The sequence below is a fragment of the Heteronotia binoei genome, chromosome 1, assembly GCF_032191835.1.
Source record: "Heteronotia binoei isolate CCM8104 ecotype False Entrance Well chromosome 1, APGP_CSIRO_Hbin_v1, whole genome shotgun sequence".
Taxonomy (NCBI): Eukaryota; Metazoa; Chordata; class Lepidosauria; order Squamata; family Gekkonidae; genus Heteronotia; species Heteronotia binoei.
Genome location: NC_083223.1, coordinates 150,418,391 through 150,436,328, shown reverse-complemented (window position 1 = coordinate 150,436,328; position 17,938 = coordinate 150,418,391). Strand labels below are relative to the sequence as shown.

Here is a 17,938-nt window from a genome sequence, read left to right as displayed (position 1 = left end):
ATCACTTTGAATATGGAAAAACAAAGAAATGTAGTACATAAAGACTTTAGGACAGGGGTGGGGAAGATCACTTGGTGTGGCCCTCAGGGATTGCTGGGCCGAACTGAGCCATGTGGCAGTTTCCCTGGGGCCTGGCTGGCGGGCCAGAATTGCTGCAGGGCCTGGAAAAGTTACTGTCACAGTTCAGGTAGTTTCCCCCTCATTTCTTTATTTCCCTTTCTTTCCATTTCTTCCCCCCATTTCTTTGTTTCCCTTTATTTCCCTTTATTCCCATTTCTTTATTTCCTTTTTTCCCCTTTCTTTCCTCCATTTCATTTTCCTTTCGTCTCCCCATTTCTTTATTTCCCTTTTTACCCCCTGTCTCCCTTCCTTCCTTCCTTTCTTCCTTCTTCCTTTCTCTCTCTCTCTCTCTCTATGTGGAGCCTGTGTGGTGGGCATTGTGAAGGACTGCTGCTGGGATACGTGGGTGCCTTTAAAGGTCTTCTGGGAGCAACTGCAGTTTCCACATGGAGGGAGGGGTGACAGGGATGGGGGGTGGGAGCCAGCTACCACAAGTTCAATTTGCACTTGATTATCCCAGATGGTGTGGCCTAATATGCTAGTGAGTGCGTGACCTAATATGCTAATATTAGGGGATGTGGTCTAATATGCTACTGAGTTCCTGCTGGGCTTTTTCTACAAAAAAGCCCTGGCCCTATGCATTTGCCTAGGGTGGCATGCCGGGGGAGTGTATGTGTGTGTGTCAGATTAGGCTCTCCCCACATGAGTTCAAACAGAAAAACAATTATTCGCATTAATTTTGCTGGCCTGAATCGTTCTCCCTCAGCGGAGCACTGTTTTTTAAGTTGATAATTTTGTATAGCGTGCAAATGAAGTTATAAATATCCATATGGTCCTTGGCAGAAAAAAGGTTCCCCACCCCTGCTTTAGGAGATCAGAGAATTCTACATTTTACATGGAGAACATACATTGCAATCCAGAGAAAGCCATGCTTAAATCCCACAAGACAAATTAGTGGTAATACAATTAAAGCATAGTTAAGGGCCTTTTAGATGAGGCAAAGAGAGATCTATGATCAGGATCTTTCCAGCTTTTTGAGAAGCACAGGACTTCATCAAGTGAAGGGGAAAGAGGGAGGTGTAACATTTCTCTCCATGCATATTTAGAGCTCAAAGCGAGGGGGTCTTTGTTCCCTTATTTGGGGAGGGGATTGACAACAGAAGGATTAAACCCCTTCAAACCGTGCCCCTCAGACCTCATGCCATGGTCCTAGTCCAGTTTAAGAATATGTCTGGCTACTACTTGTTTTGTAATCATGGGCTTCCCTGCTCTAACTTTGTATTGTTTGGGGCAAAAAAGTATGAGGTAGCACACAGAATTCAAACGAAGCCTGCCACATAAGCCTTCAGCCTCGCATTGTTACCATTAATTTATTTTGAGGGGGAATGAATTTAAATGTTTAACTTTTACAATTGTTAGCTCATGCATCACAGAAGGGATGAGCACACTTCCTATTTATATGATTTAGTGGAACACTCCTAATGGATATTGGGTGCCAACATAAACAGTTTTCTAAGTTTCTTTCTCCAACTCCTAACAAATAATGTTGAAAATATAGTTTTCCCATTCAGCTTTCAAAAGATGAACAACTCCACGGACGATAAGAACCTGCCCTGGTATACAGGCCATAAAGCTATAGTTCACAATTTAGTAGGAGCAAACCAGTGAACCAGGTTGAAGCAGAAGTTTTCAATTTTCTTTACCCTACAACATTGATAGGCCACTCTGTGTGTGTAAAGTGTCATCAAGTCACAGCCATTTTACAGCAATCCAGTAGGCTTTTCAAAGCAAGACATGTTCAGAGATGTATGCCATTGACGGCCTCTGCATAGCAATCCTGGAATCCCTTGGTGGTCTCTCACCCAAGTACTAACCAGGGCCAAACCTGCTTAGTTTCTAAGATCTGACAAGATGAGACTACCCTGGGCCATCCAGTTCAGGGCAATTTGCCACCAGGAGCCTTCATATGGCAGCTGATAAATTGTTACTTGGGGAAAACTTGCTAATGGTGGATTAGTTGTCTTTTGTTCAAGCTTTCAGCTTTTACTGATCTTCTCATGGTGAAGCTCCTGCTAAATTCCCAAAGAATGTTGGGGTTTCTAATATGGTTGCCAACTCCAGCTAGAGAATTCCTGAAGATTTAGAGGTGGAGTGTGAAGAGGTCGGGGGAGGGACTGCTATAGGGTATAACACCATACAGTCCACCTTAGGCTTGCCAGCCCCCTGGTCTGGGTGGGTTTCCCCTCACTTTTGCGGGTTCCTTCCTGCCACTGGCCATGTCATGCCTGCCCCTGACCCAGCCCCTGCTAGCTCAGAGCAGGCACCTTTAACAGCCCTGGACGTAAGTCCCGAAGAAGCAAGCCGGCAGCAGGAGCCACCTGGAACTGATCAGGCCACGCCGGGCCCCAGCTCATCCCCTCCGGAATCACCGCCACCTGTTAGCCGGCTCCGTGAAAGGAGACGACAGGAGATGCGAAGCAGAAGAAGTGAGGCACGCATGCGGGGGAGAAGAGATCTAAGCCCGGCATACTAATGAGTTAACAAGCCAGCACAGTATATCTGTAATCTTGGCCCTAGGGCAAACTGTGCTGGCAACAAACGATCCTACTAGGACGTGACCACGCTCTCCACCCTCTTGCTTGCTGAGAGAACCCGTGTACTCCTGACCCGGCTTGAACCTTGGACTTGCAACTCTGGACTTCGACTTTGCTTTGTGGACTGGCTTAGGTATTTTGGACTGTGTTTGACTTTGCTTTCTCTGGCTTTGACCCTCTGCATTCCTACGACTACGCTCTCTGTTTCCTCCTTCGGCCGGACTGATTTACGGCATTGACTAATTGGACTGTTTACGATCACCCCTGTGCTACCCCCCCAGCCGGCTGCGAGAGTCCTGGCCAGCTGCCGGGACGTAGGCAGCCGTTGTTCCTTATCTGAAGACTCGAGCCGTGACAGCTTGCCAGCACCCATAACTCACCAGGCTCCCCCATGACTGACCAAGTGGCAGGAGGCGTGGACCCCCTGCCGGGGCTCCTAGACCAGGTGCAGCAGCTGACGCAGGCTGTAATCACACTGCAACAACAAACAGCTTCCAATGCTTCTGCCCTGGCTATCGCAGCAGCTCCTCGCTCCCGCTGCCCGGTGAGTGTCCCTGACAAGTTTGGAGGGAGCCTGGAAGAATTCCCTGCCTTCCTCGCTCAATGTGAACTGTATATTGAGATAAGGCAAAGCGATTTCCCTACAGACAAGACCAAGGTCTGTTTTATTTTGAGCCTGCTAAAAGGGCAAGCAGCCAAATGGGCCACCCCCCTGCTGTTGGAACCATCGCCGCTTCTAGCAGATTACCCCCGTTTCAAGGCACATTTCATGGCTGCCTATGCCAACCCAGTGCAAGCTGAGACGGCCAACCGCAAGATACGGACTTTGCAACAAGGCCAAAACTCTGTCTCCCACTACACCACTGAATTCCAGTTGTTGGCTCAAGACCTGGCCTGGAATGAAGCTGCCCTGGTGGACCAGTATGCTGAGGGGCTCTCTGATGCCATCCTGGATGAACTGGCCTGCAGTGACCGACCAGCCGCCCTACAAGACCTGATCCGGTTGTGCCTGCGCATTGATGGGCGGCTGCAGAGCCGCCGCCAGAAGCAGAAAGGAGGCAACGCCCCAGCAAGGGTCCCCACAGCTGCTCCACCTCCAGGTACCCTGGCTCTTCCCCCAGCTGCGGAACCCATGCAGCTGGGCGTCGCCCGCCCTCGCCTGACTCCCGAGGAGAAGACCCGTCGGCGCAACCACAACCTGTGCCTGTATTGTGGCGGAGCCGGACATTTTGCAAGCACCTGTCCGGCCAAATCACAGCGCCCCACAAGCTCTGCTGCCCCGGTAAAAGGCCAGCCCCAGGTCTAGTTGGAGCTCCTGACCTGGGGCACTTCTTGAGGTCCTCCAGCTCCGTCGATCCACCACCTACCCCGTTCCTGATCCCGATTCGTCTGCAGCTCCCTGACGGCTGGTGGATCTTTGTACATGCCATGTTGGACTCAGGGGCCGCCTGCTGCTACATGGACCACCTCTTCGCCAAGGAACATGGCATCCCCATCCGGGAAAAGAAGATCCCTACCCTGGTCGAGGTCGTGGACGGTCGCCTGCTGCGCTCTGGACCCGTCCTCCACGAGACTCAACCACTCGTCCTATGGGTCCAGCAACACCAAGGGAAACAAACCTTTGACCTTTCCCGCATGCCACGTTTTCCCGTCATACTAGGCCTGTCCTGGCTCCAGGCCCACAATCCTCAGGTGGACTGGGTACAACGAGTCCTGCAATTCCCAGGTACCCCTACGTCATGTGCCACGCTACAACCAGATCCGGTTCCTGTGCCTCCCGATAGGCTACCCAGCCTCTCGGTCCCCACCAGCCTCCTGGGGGCCGCCACCACACTCCCAGCTCCCTACCAGGAGTTCGCAGACGTCTTCGACGAAAAGGAAGCCGACCAGCTTCCCCCACATCGGCCCTATGACTGTGCCATTGACTTAATGCCCGGCGCCCCGTTACCCGTGGGCTGCCTCTACCCCATGGCGGACCCGGAACTGGCTGCCCTACGGGAGTACTTGGCGAAGAACTTGGCCCGAGGGTTCATACGACCCTCCACCTCGCCCTTGTCCTCGCCCGTCCTGTTCGTGAAAAAGAAAACCGGGGACTTGTGGCTCTGCAATGACTACCGGGCACTCAATAAAATCACCATCCGGAACCGTTACCCGCTTCCACTGATTCCGGAGCTCCTCGACCGCGTAAAAGGGGCTACTATTTACACCAAGCTCGACCTTCGAGGGGCCTACAACTTAGTTTGTATTAAGGCCGGAGACGAATGGAAGACCGCTTTTGGTACCAGGTATGGCCAGTACGAGCACCTGGTCATGCCCTTTGGGCTCACAAACGCCCCTGCCGTGTTCCAACGATTCATGAATGACGTGTTCCGCGACCTGTTGGACCGGTTCCTGATTATTTACCTGGATGACATTTTGGTCTACTCCACCTCCGTGCAGGAACACGTCCAACACGTATGACAGGTGCTACAGCGGCTCAGAGCTCACCGCCTTTATGCCAAGCTGGAGAAATGCGCCTTCCATCTCCCGTCGGTCGAGTTCTTGGGGCACATCATCTCTCCCCAAGGGACTCAGATGGATCCAAAGAAGGTCGACGCCATCCTTCAGTGGCAGGCCCCTCAGAATCGGAAGGACGTCCAACACCTCCTGGGCTTCGCCAACTACTACCGACAGTTCATCGCTGGCTACGCCAACCTAACCAAGCCCTTGACCCGGCTCCTCCGTCCCAAGGAACCCTTCCAATGGACCCTGGAAGCTGACCAGGCCTTCCGCGATCTCAAGTGCCGCTTCTCCTCCAGTCCCCTCTTGCAATACCCTGACCCCCGCTTGCCCTTCATGGTGGAAGCAGACGCCTCCAATGTGGCCATCGGGGCCGTGCTCTCCCAGCGGGACGACCCCAGCCAGCCCTGGCAACCCTGCGCGTACTACTCCCGGCAGCTCTCCGCCGCCGAACGCAACTATACCATATGGGAGCGCGAACTCTTGGCCATCAAGGTGGCTTTCGAGGTCTGGCGACACCACCTTGAAGGAGCAAGACACCCGGTCCAGGTATTCACAGACCACCGGAACCTGGAGCACCTGCAGACCACCCGCCGGCTGAACCAGCGACAGATCCGGTGGTCCCTGTTCTTTTCCCGTTTCAACTTCACCATCTCCTACATCCCGCACACCCAAAACCAGAAAGCCGACGCTCTGTCCCGCCGGCCAGACTATGGCACCCCTAGTGCTACAGAAGCCCCCAAGGCTAGCATCCTGCCACCTACGGTCTTTGCCGCCACCCTGACTGTACCAGCCTTAGTGGCAGAGATACGGGCCAGTCAGGCCACCGACCCCTGGGCCCAAAAACACCTGCAGGAACCCCAGCAAGACCCTGCCGGAGAACTGACCACCCGGAATGGGCTGCTCTACCATCGGGAGCAGTTGTACGTCCCTCCGGGGCCCCTCCGATCCCGCATCCTCCGCCTCACCCACGACGCACCCCCGGCCGACCACTTCGGGCAACACAAAACAGCCCATCTGCTGACCAGAGACTTTTGGTGGCCCCGCGTCCAAGCGGACATTAGTCGGTACGTGGCTTCGTGTGAGGTCTGCCTCCGAGCTAAAAACATACCTGCCAAACCCTCCGGTCTCCTGCAGCCCCTTCCTACTCCCTCCGGTCCCTGGGACGTTGTGTCCATGGACTTCATTGTAGATCTACCCCGATCCCAAGGACACACGTGCATCTTCGTCGTGGTGGACCTGTTCACCAAGATGGCCCATTTTGTCCCCTGCGCCAAGGTGCCGTCAGGGCCGGAAACCGCCCAGCTCTACCTGAACCATGTTTTCCGCCTGCACGGGCTACCCAAGCAGATTGTCTCGGATCGGGGCCCGCAATTTACCTCCCGCTTTTGGCAAGCCTTCCAGCAAGCTTTGGGGACGGAGCTTCATTTGTCTTCCGCCTACCATCCCCAGACCGACGGCCAGACGGAGCGCACCAATGCGACCCTGGAGCAGTACTTACGCTGTTACACCAGCTACCAACAAGACAACTGGGCCTCTCTGCTGCCACTGGCAGAGTTCGCTTACAACAATGCCGTACACAGCTCCACGCAGACCACACCGTTTGCGGCCAACTACGGACAGCACCCCCGATTCTTCCCTCCGCTCGGCCCCTCCGCCGGTGTTCCCGCAGCAGACAACCGGATTGAGGAACTTCACGTGCTCCATGACCTCCTGCGCGCGCAGCTCCAACGCGCCAAAGACGCGTATAAACTGGCCGCAGATCAGCACCGCCAGGAAGGGGCCGCCCTCAAGGTCGGTGATTCCGTCTGGCTCTCTACCCGGTATCTCCGGACCCCTGGCCGGTCCTCCAAGTTAACCGCTCGCTTCATCGGCCCCTTTCCAATCGAGGCGCAAATCAACCCGGTGGCGTTCCGCCTGCGCCTTCCCGCCCACCTCCGGATACACCCGGTTTTCCATCGCTCCCTCCTCCAACCTGCGGCTGCGCCGGACCCTAACCGGGACATTCCACCACCACCTCCGCCACCGGTTTTGGTGGATGATGATGAGGAGTACGAGGTCCATCAAATCCTGGACTCGCAGCTGCACCGAGGCCAGCTCCAGTACCTCGTGGACTGGGAGGGCTACCCCCCCGAAGATCGTTCCTGGGAACCAGCTACCCACCTGCACGCCCCTGACCTACTCCAGCAATTCCATGAGGCCTACCCTGATAAGCCAGGCGGCTTGGATGAGGGGGGGCCTGAGGGGGGGGGATAGTGTCATGCCTGCCCCTGACCCAGCCCCTGCTAGCTCAGAGCAGGCACCTTTAACAGCCCTGGACGTAAGTCCCGAAGAAGCAAGCCGGCAGCAGGAGCCACCTGGAACTGATCAGGCCACGCCGGGCCCCAGCTCATCCCCTCCGGAATCACCGCCACCTGTTAGCCGGCTCCGTGAAAGGAGACGACAGGAGATGCGAAGCAGAAGAAGTGAGGCACGCATGCGGGGGAGAAGAGATCTAAGCCCGGCATACTAATGAGTTAACAAGCCAGCACAGTATATCTGTAATCTTGGCCCTAGGGCAAACTGTGCTGGCAACGAACGATCCTACTAGGACGTGACCACGCTCTCCACCCTCTTGCTTGCTGAGAGAACCCGTGTACTCCTGACCCGGCTTGAACCTTGGACTTGCAACTCTGGACTTCGACTTTGCTTTGTGGACTGGCTTAGGTATTTTGGACTGTGTTTGACTTTGCTTTCTCTGGCTTTGACCCTCTGCATTCCTACGACTATGCTCTCTGTTTCCTCCTTCGGCCGGACTGATTTACGGTGTTGACCAATTGGACTGTTTATGATCACCCCTGTGCTACCCCCCCCAGCCGGCTGCGAGAGTCCTGGCCAGCTGCCGGGACGTAGGCAGCCGTCGTTCCTTATCTGAAGACTCGAGCCGTGACAGGCCAACTGGCCGGCAGGAGAAACTCCAGCCATAAATGCTCCAAATTGCAGCATGAAAACATCACCTGGAAGTAATGTCATCACATCACCGATGTCACACAGTGATGCTTTAGGTTTTGGGCAAAACTCTATGGTAAATTTGGGCTCAAAACCATAGAGTTTTCTCCAAAACATAGAAATATTCAAGCCATGAAATATTGGCAGCATGATGACATCACTTCTGGGTGATGTCATCATACCACACATGATTTGTGCATGTGACAGAAGATCCTGGGGAGGACCCAGGACTGCCCCCCACCCCTGCTGGATCAAAATTAGGACTGGGCAATCCTAGTCCACCCTCCAAAGCAGTTCTTTTCTGAACAGGAACTGATGAGTGTAGTCTGGAGACACACTGTAATTCCAGGAGATCTCTAGGCTCTCCCCAGAGGTTGCCAACCATAGCTCCTGAGAAGAGTGTCTGGAAATAACTGACATAAAAGTAAAATGAACATTCCATGAAATATTGCAATGAAAGGCCTTTCCTATGATATCAATGCCTTATTTAAAAAGTGTAATGCGATAGGAAGGAGTGGACAGATCCACCTATCATGGCACTCTTCAGTTTTATCTCGTTCACTTAAAGATACGTTAAACTAGTTGGTAGATTTATCACCAGCTAACCATTCCTGGGGGCGAAGTCCAAGAAGCCTAGGTCCAATAAGCACAGTGATTCCATTCTCCCCATATTCACTTGGCCTAAGAGGCACCACCAGGCACCTCCTATCCCCAAGGGCGGTGTGTGTGCTCCTTGGAGCCTGCCTTCCCCAATGGAAAACAGGTTCCATGGAGCGCAGACACTGCCCGGCTGGTTTTGCATTCCCCGAGTCTGTTACAGACCCGGAAAACGTGAAAGCAGACAGTGCCTGCGCAATGTGTTCCTTGGAGCCCAGAAGGAATAAATTAACCAATTGTAAAAACTGAAGAAAAGCCAATTATAGTTTCTAAAAATTGGCTCCTCTTGAAGTTGTATGCTGCCACTCATCCTTCCTACTCTAATTAAAAACTGTACATTAAAATGTAAATAGTTTCAACTTTCTTCATTTCTCCTACAATTTTCTGTTTTTTAAAAAAAATTGGGGGGCACTAGTGGGCAGCTTGCCTAGGGCACCAAAAATCCTAGCACCAGCTCTGCATATTCATACTCATCCTACACCTGTTGACATAGCAATCATTGGAATGCACTTGTGTGTGGGGGGGGGGGCAGAGTAAATTAGGCTTAGGAAATCTAAGTCCCCTTGAAGACTCCTTGGTGGTTGCTTTATTAAACTATTTATTTTAAAGCCATAAACATGAAGGTGTGTGATTACTTTAATAGGAGTCATTCACCCCTTTTAACTTTCAAACAAGTTATTCAGCAAGTGAGTATTGGGTCCTTCTCTCTTCTGTGTTGCTGCTTCACTATCTCATGTGCAAATAGGCAGTTTTGTGTATGATAATTGTGATCACTATTAACTTATTTGAGGAGAAACAGTTTTATGCCTATTTACATATACCTATATGGACTGAATTATATTCACATTTTGTTCACAAAGAACATTTGTTGCAGGCACAGGGATAGACCTTGCTTCTCCTAAATGGAGCATTTATTTATCTATTAAAAAATAGAGGGATTTTTTTGATATAATTATAGTTCTTAATATGGTTTTCCACTTACATATTTCTGTTCAACTATATGCCTCTTCTCTGACTTGCACCAAATATATGATGCTATCCTGATTGTCCAGTATTCTGTCTTAATAAACTGTGTAGGGGCAGACAAGCCCTTGTATGAAAATTAAAATATAATTGCTGTTTCATTACTTAAGAAAAGTCATATAATATAATTAAAAATAGTTCAAGGAAGATTAGTATCTTTTGGCATCAAATTAACATATGGTATAAAAGAAAATGGCCAACTTTGCAAAAAAAAAAGCAGGAAAATATTTCCACTGTGGGGGTTCCATAAAATATTGGAACATCCTGAACATAAATGGTATCTCCTCGATGTTAAACAGAGCACTGTTAAAAAATGTTTTAGGGTGGGAGGATCTTTATCCTTGGTGGGAGGAAGAGACTAGAGATGCCAGAAGCTAGAGCTTATGTGCATTTTGAACTAATATGTAAAATTAAAAGATAAATGAAAATGCTCGTAAAATGGGATTTTGAAAGATAGGACAAATACCGTAATAAGTATATTCCAGCACTGTGAAAAATAAGCATTGATTTCATACGCAAATGCTCTGGGGAGGTCTGGAAAAGCTTCTCTGCTTGGAAAAGGAGAGGAGACACAATGGATTTAATTTACCAAGTTAAGCTTTAGAAGAGGGAAAAACATACTAGAGCACTCCAGAACAATTGTCCACATGAGTGGAGAATCTTATTTTATTTTTCATACAAAACCTTAGTGTAAGCAGACTAGAATCTGGTTCTCTTGATAAAGTCCAACATCCTTCCTCTCAAGCCCCCACACAAAATAATGGACTGTGTTGGTTCTGTTCATTATATGGAACAATAGATGAGGCTGCCACTGGATAAATTGTAGTATAGTATATTGTGGCAACATATTACAGACCACCCACCCAGCCAGAAGGTCTGAATGATTCCTTCCCTTGCCAATGCTAGCCAGGGGAGACTATTCTACCTGGGGCCGAGTTCTTCGAGATTCTCAACCTGACCCTTTGATTGTTCAAGGCTGAAAAGGAGCTGCTATCTGGGGTTGCCAGTGCTGTTGCTTGCTAGGGGTGACTTTTCTTCAAGGGCTGAGTCCCCCCCACCCCCAGCTGCTCATGCATTGGGTCTTGCTTTGCAGGAGAAAAGTGGGATAAAAATATTCAAATAAACAAAATAAAATAAATAAACTACAAAAATCTCACTGAACAGAGACACACAGAACAAGAAAAGGGAGATCTGCTATCCTGGACTTAATCTTGCTCAATAGGGAGGAATTTATTGATGAAGTGAATGTGATCAGAGTCTTGGGAGAAAATTACCATCTCCAGTTGGAATATACAATAGCAAGGGATGTGAAAACTTCAGAAGGAACAGTTTCAAAGAACTCTGAGGGAAAGTGATGTCCATGGGTTGAAACCCTGAGGGACAAAAATGAAATTCTGAAGGCACAACCACAAACTATTTCAACAAGAAGAAAAAATGGGAGTCAATGAAAGCAGCCTGTACAACTGTAAGAGGAATTCTCTGCTGAGCTGAGACTTAAAACAGAAATGCTTAAGAAGATGGAAAGAGGAACATATAGCTAAAGAATGAATACAACAGAATTGCTGGGACCTGTAAAAATGGAATCAGGTAGTCTAAAGTCCAGAATGAGCTGAGGTTTGCTAAGAATCCTAAAAGCAATACTTTTTTTTTTTTTTGCTATTTTCAGAGTAAGGCAAATCTGTTTGGTAATTGGTGACATCTTAATAGGTGACAGGGACACAATGAAACTAAACTATTTTTGTGGGCCTTTTCCCACACAGGAAATTGTGTCCAATGCTAATTTCACACACGTTGGATAATGCACTTTCAATGCACTTAAGCAAATAGATTTTCCTGTTTTGCACAGGAAAATCAGATGCAAAGGACTGTTAGAGCACATTATGCAACATGTGTGAAATTTGCCCACATCTTAAATTTAGGCACAGGAGGGGAAATCAAAGAAGCAAGTACAGAATGGCTTAGCAGCCTTACATGTGAAAAGGACCTAGGTATCTTAGTTGATGATAGGCAGAACATGAGCCAAATGTAATGTCCAAATGTAACGTAATGTCCAAATCTTGAGAAGTAACAGTTCCACACTATTTTTCTTAGGGTTGCTCCAATTTGGAAAACTGTCTCCAGTTCGAGGCACCACGTTTAAAGACATATGTCAACAAATTTGTGTTTGACATCTAGAAGAAGGTAACCAGAATGATGAGGAGTCTGAAACACAAGTCCTGAGTGGAAAGGCTGAAAGACCTGAGCATGTTTAGCCTGGAGGACTAAGGAGAGACACAACCCCTGTCTTTAAATACCTAGATAGTTGTCAAGTAGAAGAAGGAGTGCCATGACCTGTATCATCCACGCTAGCCCAATCCCATCATATCTTGGAAGATAAGCAAGGTCAGCCCTGGCTAATATTTGGATTAGCAACCTCTAAGGAATATCAGGAGAATGATGTAGAGGTAGGCAATGGCAAACCACCTCTGAAACATCTCTTGCCTTAAAAAACCCCAAGTCTAGTTCATCACACAGTGGTGAATAATGCTAAAAGAGCTAGAACTTCTATAGGCTGCCAGACAATATTAGGATCTCCTGGTTATACTACACATACTGCCATATAATAATTAATTTAAGAGGATGGAGCAGACTTGTTCTGTGTTGTTCTAGGGGGACAGGATTAGAATTTATAGTAGATTTTGACTATTAGGAGAAACTTCCTAACAGCAAGAGCTGTTAAAAAGTGGAACAAATTGTCTTGGGGCAATGGGCTCTCCATCACTGGAGGTTTTTAAGCAGAAGCTGGGTTTTTATCTGCTGGAGATGCTGTTGTTGTCTATACCTACACCGAGTAAGGACTAAATGTTCCAACTCTGTGAATCTATATGAACACAGGCAACAAAGATACCATGCATTTCCTTTCTGTGACATGAATATGAACAACAGATTCGAATGTCATATTCTGGTAGAATTGCTAGAGGGGAAGAATATGAAAGTATCCTTCCAAGGGCTGGCTGAACAATTTACAGACCTAACACCTTATTGTACAACCACTGCCCCTCCTGGCTGCTTAATTTTTTCAATAGGAGTTTCAGTACCAGGTTTTTCTAGCCCTTCAGGTACATGACAATTTACCAGCATTATTGAGAACTGATATCTGAGGACAGGATGCCCCTTTTCAGAGTCAGCCTTGTGAAGAAAATATTTGCTGAGCTGGCAGTCTAAACACAGCAAGGATTTTCTGAGAACAGAAATTGACTCTTACACACAAAGGATGATGGTCCAAGGCCACAGAGCCTAAAAAGTTATTTCTTGAGAGAGTGCTATATTTTTATAATACATGCTAGTTTCTTAAACCTGCTCAACTTGCTTTTCTTTTATAATAAAATCATAAATGGTATTTCTTGCTTCATGTTGTCTTCATTATTCCTGTTAGTAGAAAAAAAAATCCTTCCCAGGATTCTCCCCTTTTTCATGGTAGATACTGATTGGCTGATTCAGATAGCTCAGTGGCTAACTAGTTGGTGACTGCCCTAATTCTTAACCAGCCAGGCCTCCCCCCACAAGAGACATTGGGAGTGGGGGGCTGGCAGACTGAGCCCAGAAGATGGTAAATTCCTCTCTGAAGCAAGCAGTGGTTCATACGCTTCTAAAAAAACCCTACTCTAGACACAAAAGAGCTGAATAGCTACTCACTAGTCACAAAGGTAACATTCTTGGGCAAGGTAGTGAATGAGTAGTGGCTGGGCAACTTTGGGAATTCCTGCAGAAGCAGATTGTTTGGATCTGGTTCAGATTTTGGTTTCTGGTTTCAGGCCTTGTCATAGGACTGAAATAGCCTTGGCCACCCTGGTGGGTGACCTGTGCCAGGAGATAAACTGGGGGAAGTATGACACTGTAAATTCTTCTGGACCAATCTGTGGCTTTTGATGCCATCAGTCATGGTATCCTTCTGGGTTGCCTTTCAGGATTGGTGGCATTGTTCTGCCATGGTCTTGGTACTACCTAGAAGAAGGTTTCAGAGTGTGGTGCTGGAGGACAGCTGTTCCCCCCCACTGCCCTTGGCCTCTTGCCTACAGGGTTCTTCAGGGTTCTGTCTTGTCCCCCATGATTTTCAGCATCTATGTAACATTGGAATGGTCATCCAGAGAATTGGGCTGAGTTGCCACCAATATGTGGATGACATTAAGCTTTATCTCATGCTTCCAGTAGATTCCAGTGAGGCTGTAGAAACTGTGAATAGTGCCTAGTGGTAATTTCAGAATTGATGAGAGCTAGTAAACTGAAACTTAATCCCAACAAAATAGAGGTGCTACTGGTAGGAGAAGTTTTGATTAAGAGATGGGTTATCTCTGTTCTGGATGGGGTTGACCTCCCCTAAAGCAGCAGGTTCATAGCTTATGGGTTATCCTGATGGATAAACAGGTGGCAGAGGTGGCCAGGGCTGACTTTCACCAGCTTTCGCTGGTGAACCAGCTGCACTCCTCCTTTGGCAGGAAAGATCTTGTCACTGTGTTGCATGCCCAGGTAACATCTATGTTAGATTATTCCTATGTGCTATGCATAGGGCTTTCCTTGAAGAATGTCTGGAAGCTACAGTCGGTACAGAATGCTGAGACCAGAAAGTTGACTGTGGTGAGTAGTTGCAAACTATCAGGTTCAATCCCTGGCATCTCCAAAAAAAGGATCCAGGCAAATAGATGTGAAAAAACCTCAGCTTGAGACCCTGGAGAGCCGCTGCCAGTCTGAGAAGACAATACTGACTTTGATGGACCAAAGGTCTGATTCAGTAGAAGGCAGCTTCATATGTTCATATGTTCAAACATATCACTACAGCCTTGTTCCATCTATGGTGGTTCCCAATTTGCTTCTGGGCTCCAATCAAGGTGCTGATATTGACCTTTAAAACCCTATATGTTTGGGGGTCAGTATCCCTTAAGAACTACCTTCTCCCATATGAACTTACCCACCCACTCAGGTCATCTTCAGTGGCCCTGCTTTGGGTGTCCTTGCTGGCAGAGGCTACATGGCTGGCAACTTGGTCATGGTGGCAAAATTTTGGAACTCCTTCCCCAGATTTGGTTTGATTTTGGGATGCCCCCAATAATAGTTATCAGCCTTCCTCCCTGGTTGTGTTGTGGTGTCTATAGGTTTTTACTGAGCTGTTTAAATGTTTTGTATGTACTCTATTTTAAATGCTGTTTTAATGTCCTAAATGTTTTAATGTTTTGACATTTGCTGTTGGGGACCCTATTTGGATAGAAAAGTGGAACAGATATATTTTAACTAAATATATGTTTTCCCCATTTGTTTTCATTATCTGAATTAAATGAATTGGTGTGGACTTTCTGGTTCTATCTATCTCCCCCACCCCCAATTTGGGAACAAATGAATACCCCTCACAGAAGTGTCCCCACCTGATGCTATAAGCAGATCTGTATGTACAGAACTTTTACAGGATTGAGCTGTTAGGCTGGCTTTTGCATACTGCAAAGAGACATACTTGGGTGGATGAATTGCTTGTTACTTTGTTTGCATTGTGGTCTCTCATATTTCTGCACGTGAGACTCTTGAATAACTAAAGTCAGTTCCAAACACAATAACTCCTTAGCTTTGGCACCAACTAGTCTCTAGTGTAATAAAGATGAAATGAATATCACTTAAAATGAAGTATTTCTGGGCGTTGTTTTGTTTTACCCTCTCTGTACACTCGCAGAATGCTGCTTTCTCTCACAGACTAAGAAATAATCTAATTTTAAATACTCCAATTAGTTAGTATTTGGATACTAACTAATTGGAGTATTTGAAATTATATTATTTCTAATTTGAGTGTATTTCTAACTATCTGTCTCAAAAGTGGACAAAGAGGAAAACACAGAAGGTGATTCTAAAATGGAGAGTAATCATTTATGCTTTGGTATTACCCTTTAAGGAAACACAAATTCCTTAATTGCATTTGCACATATTCACATATATATTTTTATTTATAATGGCAGCAATAAGATAGTGTGGCAGATAAGGGAAAAATGATCCTCTGTTGAGGAGTAATTGAGGAGTATAGGAGACTCCATGTGGAAAACTGGTGGAAAACTAGGGGTCCCAATCCTCCCGCTCTAGCGGGGGACGCCAGGTTTCCGAGCCTCTTCCCCCGCCCCCCCAAAAAACGGAAGCGGGGGGAGAAGCGGCGTCCTCCTGCTGCTGCTGGCGGCGTCGGGGGCTGCCGGGGAGGCTCGCCGCTCAGTTCAGGTCCCCGGGCATTAGGGCTGATGCCAGGCTCCTCCTCCTCTGACGGCTTCTCTTCCCTCTGGGCCCGGGCTGGAGAGGCGGCAGCAGCAGCAGGAGGCGCTCTTGCTCCGAAGCCTCTGCCCTTCTGGAAGAGGGAAAACAGCGGCGGGGGGCTGAGACTCTTGACCGGCTCGTCCTCTCAGTTGCTGCCCTCCGGGGACGCGGAAAGGCGCATTTTCTTCTTGCAGGGCTACTGCGGGCCCGTCGGACAGCCGCTGTTTCCCCCACTTCTCTCGCCGCCCCCTTTCCGCTGCAAACATCTGTCCAGATGCAAGTTAATGCTCGGGGCCGGGAGCGCGCAGGAACAAACGGGGCAACTCACGAGGGGGTCTTTGCAAGCCGCCGCCCCTTCCATTTCCCGGCCCAAAAGAGAAATCCCACTTGCATTCACACCGGGAGGCAGCCGTTCCTTCCCTCCTTTGGGAAAGGCTTTCCAGCAAGAGATCGCCCGCTAAGCGAAAGAAACTCCAAAGTTCCAACCAGGGCGCGAACTAGCAAAAAGAGATTTGCCCGGGCAGGAAGCGCAGGGAAGGAACACCTACTTTTTCCTATGGGCGCTTTCGACGTGCGGGCTGTTGGGAGTTGTAGTTCTTCGGGGCTGGAGGAAAAGTGAAAGTGGGCTTTGGGGCGGGTTTTTGAAGCTGCAGCGCTGCTTTAGGGGAAAAGGGCTTGCTGAAAGTTGCCTCGGATCCCACGGGCGTTGAGAACTGGTAACGTAAAAGGTTAATACGCAAATTAAGGGCCGTTTCCCCCCTCCCCCTAGCTCCACCCCAGTGTCTCCTGGCTCCACCCCCAAAGTCTCCTGGCTCCACCCCCAAAGTCCCCAGATATTTCTGGGGTTGGACTTGGGAACCCTATGGAAAACATACAGTGGGTGTGGAAGCAGGAGTAGTAGTAGATAGAATCAGAGACTCAGCACCATGAAGATATACAGGCACAAAATGGCTAGGCTTACACAGTGTGAACACTGACATCGGCAACCCATACTGGCCATGCCATTGTAAGCAGAGTTACATTTTTTGAAGCCCAGTAATTTTAATGCACTTTAAAAGGTGCATCTCTGCTTAGGATGGCATTACTCTCCAGTCAACTATCACACAACTGCACTAAGCTGGCTACAGCCTCCTCCTGTTTCCACTGTCACCTCATTTCTCCCACTAGTAATGACAAGGGGAGTCCTTTCCCCATCAATCACTAGTCCTCAACAGATGGACTACTGTAATCATGTGAATTGTCCATGAAGTCATCAAGTCACTGCGCTGTCATGGATAACAGACACCCATGTCATTATAGTAAAAAACCTGAATAGCATGTGGGCAAATATGGTCAAGGATTGTGAAGACAAAGAAAATGGATGTAAAGGAGAACAGCATCAAAACTACACAAATACATTTGTAACAAGTGTATGCATGATTGTGCAAAGATGCTTTCACAAATGAGCAAGTGAATTTGCGTGTCTTGATTTAAATGCAAAAAAAAGTTACAGAAAGTGAAAGTTAAGATCTTTCAGGGGAAAGCTTTGTCTTTACCACTTTAAATTTTACTAATTTTATCAAGAGAATCTTCTGCAGCCCAGTCTTATTCATACTTAATAAGTAATATCTATGTCTGGTGGGGCTTCCCCTCAAGTAAGTGTGCAGAGGTAAACAGACTTTGCAGAAAACATTAGTGTGACAGACAGATGATGAAAGATCAGAAAAGGAGATTTAAAAATTATAGCTGAAGGTGGGGGACAAGTGTTGGTGCCAATATAAGAAAAAAGGTAAACTTAACTATTTAAAGCCAAAGTGGTACAGTGGTTGGACAGTTGGACTAGGACCTGGGAGGCTGGAGTTCATAACCTCAGATGAACC

At 48.1% G+C, this 17,938-nt stretch overlaps 1 protein-coding gene across 2 annotated transcripts in view; it reads right to left on the bottom strand.

Moving 5' to 3' along the window:
• Window positions 1-17,938, bottom strand: part of SMOC2 (SPARC related modular calcium binding 2) — a 257,957-nt gene that overhangs the window by 111,543 nt on the left and 128,476 nt on the right. The window lies entirely within an intron of this gene.